Source organism: Megascapheus bottae, chromosome 8 (assembly GCF_031878675.1).
Source record: "Megascapheus bottae isolate mThoBot1 chromosome 8, mThoBot2.hap1, whole genome shotgun sequence".
Lineage (NCBI taxonomy): Eukaryota > Metazoa > Chordata > Mammalia > Rodentia > Geomyidae > Megascapheus > Megascapheus bottae.
Window position 1 is genome coordinate 10,192,279 of NC_143516.1, and position 7,702 is coordinate 10,199,980.

A 7,702-nucleotide genomic window follows, 5' to 3' on the forward strand; every position below is an offset into this window, starting at 1 on the left:
AGCACCAGGCCCTGAGAGCAATCTCTAGCGAAGCCAAGATTATAAATGGATTAACCACTCTGAACCATCTTCTTCCCCAAAGAGACTGACCCTTAGTTTTCCCCTCAGCCACGACCCCAACCACGCCCTAAACAGTCAGGCCACACCCCCACGTCACGCCCTTTCTGTTACCACTTATGGACATACTCACCCATAGGCTCTGTGGAATGCAAGGTTCTGGGAGCATGCAGAGAAGGGCGACTTTTCCAGCCCATTTGTTTTCATCCACTGCTGAGGGATTCTGCCTAGCTAAGAGGAGGCCAGAAATTTCACCCAATAACCAAAGAACCAGTATCAGAGGAAAACTGATTCTTAAATGCAGTGCTGGATCTGTTGTTAAGTTCAAATGCCCAGCGCCACCAAACATGGGGATGGCAGTCCGACTGGAAGCAGCTGTTTTACATGAGCCAGAAAGAGGGAAGCCTTGATCCTAACAAGAATCGGAACCAATGATCTGAGGAACGCTGGGGGTGAAGAATCCTCTCCCCTGAGGTGGGGCTCAGGCTTAGCTGCAGGTGGGTGCTACCTCTGTGGATGCCTTCGAAACAGCTCTGGTGCCACTGCACTGGTGGCTCCCCGAGGGCCTTGACCATAACCAGTGCTAGGTCAAGTTCTGCGAGCTGTGGAATCCACCCGCCCTGCCCAACAGTCTTGGAAATCACTGCAGGCTGTCAGTCTCCGGAAGAGAGAATGGAAAAGCTGTTCTGTTGCTTTCATTCATTCTTTTCTCTGGTCTGGTCTACTCTAGGCACTTCAGTCTCCACCTCCAGAATGCCTCCATTTCTTTCTCTGAGTCCTGAAAATCCTCTGCAATTCTGGGAATGGCTAAATAGCTTCCTTTACTGGTCTGCATGCCTCCAGCCTCACCCCTTCCTAATCCATCCCACACAGCTTCACCTGATTCCCTTCATCTTCCTCAGTCAGTAATCTGGCCCCAGCCCTTCTCACCAGCCTCACACTCTGGCCATTCAGCCTCGTTCTCAGCTCTGAGTATCTTGTGCTTTCGTCTTAGCCCCTTCTCCAGGTAGGTCAATCATGATCAAGGAGTTCCTCCTCCATGGAGTCCTTCCTAATTGTCCAATGCCATCCTTCAGGTCCCATAAAGTGTTGCCTGTATCCTTCACTGTTAGCCCCAAAACCTCTGGAGCACTTCCTCTCTGTCTGCAAGGAGGAGCAACCATGACTTTGAAGAGTTTGTGTCTGGGACGGGAGATGGACTTGCCAACTGATGAACTGTACGATGACCCTGGAGGTGACCAGAACATATATGATTATAGTACCAATCATGACACTCTTAGTGGCACATTTGATGCAGGCTGGAGTTCTGCATGGGCCTTTACCTCTTTGGCACTGATTGGTTGCTTACTTCATAGCCGGGAATGCATCTGACCATACCTAGACCCATGGCAGCCATTCTCACAAGGCCTGGAAAACAGTATCATTATTTACTAGGATTCAAAGGCATCCCACTTTGAATCAAAGGGGCAGAAAGCCATGTTGCTCCAACTCACTCACCTCCATCATTCCCTGTGTCCAAGACTTCTACTGTGCAAGCAACAGAAGCTGAGTCTGGTCATAGACAAGGCAACTGAGTGGCTTCTTCCAGCATACCAAGACCTTTTATGGGAACATTATTTTTTTACAAGTTTCAGTATCTTCATTATGCTCAAAGTAAGGATACGAAATAATAACAATCACAATAATAGTAAATGAAGAAGGTGATTAGACAATTGTGTCAAACATAGGACATAATCTAATACTTGATTTGCACAGTTATGTAAAATAGAAGGGTAACAGTAAAGAGCCGGCATGTAGATCGGTAGCTCACCCTCAATGCTTTAAAATGGAAAATAATAAGTATAATTTTGTGTCATCCCTCAGCCAATAGGCATGCTTCCATTGATGGAGTAATTTCCATCTCGACTACATTTTTGTTGATTTCTGCATTTCACGGAGTCATTCTGTACTCTACTAAAAATAAACATCAAATGTAGGGTGTTTCTGGAACCCTCAAAATGACACTGCGACTTTGGGGTTACATAATAAACACCTGTGCATTTTTCTGAAGGAAGAGTCTGGAAACTTCCTCAGTCTCTTAAGTAAGCTTGAACAAAAAGGGAAGAAGGGAAAACAAGATGATTGGGAGGGGGTTGGGGAGAGGGAAATGGGGACAAAAACATGAGAAGGGTATCACTGTGTGAGAAGTAATGCACCTACTACCTGTTGAATGTAACTGTAACCGCTCTATACATTATGCCGACAATAAATTTTTTTAAAAAGAAAGCTTGAACAAGAAGAACTACAGAAGTGAGTTTCTTGCTCCTCTGTGCATAGAAATTTTAATTTGCTATCATGTGTACTACTCTGATTCTTTACAACTTGCAAGTGTTGCCTGTGTTTGTCTTTTTCTTTCTAAAGGAGTACTTTTACCCCATGAATAAAGTTTTACCACTTGTATCTTTCTTCTGAAAGAAACCGGAAGTCCTTTTTTGAGTTTGGAAAGTTCACTCCTAAACCCCAAGAGACGCTGATTTTCTCTCCACTCTGGGTCTATCTTGTGATATGAACTAGCCTGAAGTGACCAACGCAGAAGCCAAAGACAGCTTCCCAAGAGATCCAAGCCCGCTGTCCTCTCAGGCCAGGAAAGCTTCAGACTGGACATGAGGGAAGACGTAAATGCCAACCTTAGCATGGAGCTGTGCCAACCTCCACTGGAGGCTGCTGCTTGTTTTCCTCAAGTAGGAAAAGGAAGGGAATGCGGGGACTGAGGTGTGAATAACCTAAGTACCAGGTCAGATGCGGGCCAACTGATACTGAGGAAACCAGAGCCTCAACGGGGAGCTAGAGGATCATGTTCAGCACACAGAAAGATGCCACGCCAGGGGGTGTGGCGATGTCAAATTTTGGGGTTTCCTCTTCTCTTGCTTTCTGGGGCTGATTCTACACCTAAATCTAACAACAGAGTTCTACCCTCCAATGTACCAACATCTTGAGTTGCAGTTACTTCCACCAGATGTGGAAGAGTAAACACCCGTAAAGATGTTCTGGCAGAATCTGCTCTCTAAGGAAGAATGAGAACCTGGCTCCGTTTCCAAGACTGCCACCAAAGTGACAAAGCTGCCATCTTCTGGGAAACACCAGAACGGAGGAAGCCACCTGTCTCAAAGAATATGTGCACTATTATTTATTTAGGCAAGAAAGACATTCATTTCACCCAGCGGGAGAAAGATTAGGTTATGTAATACTGGGGATAAGGAGAATGAAATGCTTTCTTCTTTTCTCTCTTTTTCTCTTTTTTTTTCTGGAGAAATTGTGAAATAGTTCAGAAACAGCCGATATTTTCCACAGTCACTCATGCTTCCAGAAGCTTCTGTCTTGGCAAAAATCAACAGGTAAGCCCTAGGCAAGGGTATGCCACTATAAAAGCAGTGAGTCCTGGCCCGTCAAATACTGCACAGACCCCAAGCAGGAACATAGAAAGCTTTGGCCATAGTCTTCACAGCCATTTCAGAGCAACTAGGGTCATTTACCTTGAAGTATTACAAAGAACTGTTATTTGTATTATTATTTTTTTTTTGCCTGGTCTTGAGCTCAGGGCCTGAGCACTGTCCTTGGACTTTCTCAAGGCTAGAGCTCTACCGCTTGAGCCTCAGCACCACTTCCGGCTTTTTTCTATGTATGTGGTACCAAGGAATCGAACCCGGGTCTTCGCGCATGCTAGGCAAGCACTTTTAACCACTAGGCCAAACTCCTGGCCCTGTTATTTGTATTATTATTGGTATTTGTATGCTCTGCTGCCCTAGCCCAAATAAAAAGTTTAATCAATCAAGATACTGTATTCATGAATGGCAATTCCTTTTACAACTACCAGAAATAGGAGAAGGAAGAGGAGGCATTCAAAAGGGTACTCAGGCAGGATTGAGTTACCAGTACAGAGTGGGGTGGGTAGGGCCATGGCAGAGGCCAGAACCAATCAGGACACTGCAACACCCCCCCCCACCTGGTTTCTGAAACAAAAATATCACAGATGGAATGACTTGGTCTACACAAATGTATTTCTCACCCTTCTGGCTCTGTGTCTCTGGGCCATGCATATGGGATACGAAACATGTCCTCCCTCCTCAAAAGACAACCTCAGCCAGGTGTCTGGAGAAGTCTTGGGAGATTTTTTTTCACCTTGTAAAATTTCCATTTCAACCTGAAGTGAAGCATGGCACTGGTGGCGCAGGCCTATAATTATAGCTATCCAGGGAGCTACGATATGAGAATTGTGATGTTGATTTCAACCTCCATGTGACTATTATGCACAAGGAGAGGTGATGGATGGATTCAGTGTTTGGTCCTACTCAGCTCTGGGTGTATCTCCCCAAACTAGATCTGTATGCTACCATTAATAGACACTTTGTGCTTCTTTCTTTACATTGGCATAATATTTTTACATATTTCATTAAGAGTATTCAAGAGAACGTGTGAGCTGAGCAGAGGTGCCTCACACCTGTAATCCTAGTTACTCAGAAAGCTGAGATGTGAGAATTGTGGTTCAAAGCTAACCAGAGTCCAAAAGTCTGTGTAACTCTTACCTCCAATGAATCAGCAAAAGGTCAGAAATAGAGGTGTGACTTAAGCATTAAGTGGAAAAGCCAAACAAGAACATGAGATACTGAGTTCAAGCCCCAGTACGAGAACAAAGCAAAAAAAAAAGGGGGAAGAAGAATGATGAATTTGCATTTGCGGGGAACAAAAACTCCTGAGAACCAGATCCAACACTGAGAAAATAAAGCTGAAGAAATACATTATTCCAACCTTATACCAAGCCTTCCCCCTCCCTTCTGCAATCAATGCTGCGAAGTAGCACAGTGCCACTCTGTTCCTGACAATGTGACAAGAGGTAAATAAAGGAAAGCTGTGCTCACTTCCAGCCACTGAGCAGCACAGGCCAAAAAAAGAAAGAGAAAAATAATCAACCTTTGCCAAATGGAAAAGAACAAAACCAGCTGGGCCTGCAGCTCGGCGTGGAGTTTTTGAAAGGGTATTTCAAACAATAGAGAAGACGTGGCACTGTGCAATCGCTCCAGAGATTTGCAAACAATGTGACAAGACCAATGTGACATGAATCCTGACTACTACTGAGAATCTGTTTACAGGAAAAACACAGGATATGCTGAGCTTCATCTACAAAACACTCTTCCAGTTGGCATCCATTCAAGGAGCCACCTCCATCCAGGACCATTGTCAGCCACTTCTGAGCTCATTATACAGAAACAGATAGGGAAGCAAAGGTTAATCCTGCTCATCATCGAAGTCCACGTAAGTCCAGTGGTGCCTTCTCTTAGCCGGAACCAGAAACTTACCATCTCTTTTCTCAAGAAAATCTATACCCTTAATTTGTTGCTCCTAAAGTCTAACTCAAGTTTTCCTTCTTTTCCAACAACTCTCTTCTTTCCTTCCTCTCTCACAATTTCCAAATTATCTTACATAATGCAGACTCCGTTATAATTAGCAGTGAGGGACTATCCAAAAGCCTTCTTGCTTCTGCTAGGATTTGGGGAGCAGCTACACTTTGAGATAAGCTGCCATCTGCTAGGATGTCGGGGGTGTTCTTTATGGGATGGCAGTTTCTCTGATGAGACAGCTTCATGAGTAGTTGGGTAGATGGGGAGAGAGTGAGCCCCAAAATGCCTTCCCACGAGGGGTGCCCAGTGCAGTGAATAAGGATGCCAATTTCAGGGAGGGAAGGGTGCCCATGTGGTAGCTCTGCTAATTAGCACCATTTGAAAATAATTATGACAAGACCACACAGGGAGAGCATGAAGTTTCAAGTGTTGTAAACCATTAAGCAAGTAAGAGCTCTGAACTATATATCTCCTTGGTGATTGCGAAGAATCTTCCAGAAGATGGACAGAGGGATGCAGTAGGCTCAAAACCTTCACAGTAATAGGAAGGAATTCACCTTACCCAAAATGCACCTGGACAAGCCATCCCAGCTCCCTGCAATCGTTGTTCATGGAGCAGGGTCAGCTGTGATCTCAGCTCAAGACAGAGCAGGTAGCTGAAGCCATACAAATCTCCATTCGTTCAAAGCCACTGGCCTTGGAAGATCAAGCAGGACAGAGCAGAACCTGGCCCACCATATTGGGAAGTCCCTGGAAGAAATGATGGAGGGCTGGCAGGCTAGCTTTCCCCATTTACTCACGCACCCTCCACATCCTGTTCTTCTCTTGTCTGTTTCCCCACCAGGTTCTCCTACTTCATCAGCTCTGGGTCCTGCTTTCAGTTCTCGAATTCAGATCTGGATCTGGTTGACAACTCCTGTACTTTGCTCCTCTCTTCTCAGATGCAGAGTCCAAACCTCGACTCTTTTGCTAACTCTTGCCACTTCCACTGGACCTTGGACTTGGAGGACATGTCCTGGCCTTCACTTCAGTGGGCCACACTCAGCTCTCTGCTGCCCCCACTTGACCCATAGCAGAATCCGCAGATGAGAACTATATACCCCGCCTGGAATTCTGGCCTGCCCTCCAATTTCCTTCATTTTATTTCACCATAGCCTGACTGAATTTATGAGTGCTGAATTTATTATATCCTTAATGTTTAATGTCCAAGTTACAGCTGGATAAATAAGCTACTTTTGGGTAAGCACTTCAGGTTCTTCTCTCTCTCTCTCTCTCTCTCTCTCTCTCTCTCTCTCTCTCTCTCTCTCTCTCTCTCTCTCTCTTTCTCTATCTCTATCTTTGTGTGTTCAGAAAAGTATCATGAAAAATTCTGAAAAAAAATCCAACCTAATACATGCTATATAATTCAGCTTTTCAAAAAGGTAGCTACTTAGGTAACTCTGATTCTTTCCTTCCATTACCTATAAGAATAGAAGGGGAGCTGGGCATGGTGGCTTATGTCTGTAATCCTAGCTACTCAGGAGTCTGAGATCTGAGGATCAAGGTTCAAAGCCAGCCTGGGCACAAAAGGACCTGAGACTCTTTTTTTTCCCCAAAAAAACAATATATTGAAAGCCAACTTTACAACCTGGAAGGAGTGGGGAGAGGAAAAGTGGGAGGAAAACATGGGAAGGGGTAACAATGTTCAGGAATAAATGTACTCACTACCTTACAATACAACTGTAAACCCTCTATATTCTATACATCACCTGGATAATAAAACAAAATTAAAAAAACAAACAAAGAGAATTAAAAGAGATCATAGGTATGGCATTGGTAATATGAAGGAAAATCACTGTATAATACATTTTTGTTCCTTTTTCCCCTTGATTAAATAACTTGTGCGTGATAAATCAGAAGATGGGAAAGCATTTAAAGCAATGTACACTGTATATATTTCCCCAGCATGTAGCTGGGCATGGTGGCCTCACACCTGTAAACCTAGCTACTCACCTCTAGAGAACAGGAAGTGGGGCTTGGCTCAAGCATTGTGTGGTAGCCTTGAGCTTAATAGCTCAGGGACAGCGCCCAGGCAGATTTCAAGCCCCATGACCCACAAAAAAAAAAGAAGGGGAGGCAAAGAATAGAGCAGGGAGGAGGAAGAAATGATTTATCTGTAGTCTCCCAAACATTTTTGGTGAAGAAGCTCAGGAATTTCTTTGAAGGAATTTCTTCATGTTAAGGCACTAGGCTAACTGTCTCATCATTCCCAGCTCCACAAACTGGTGCAT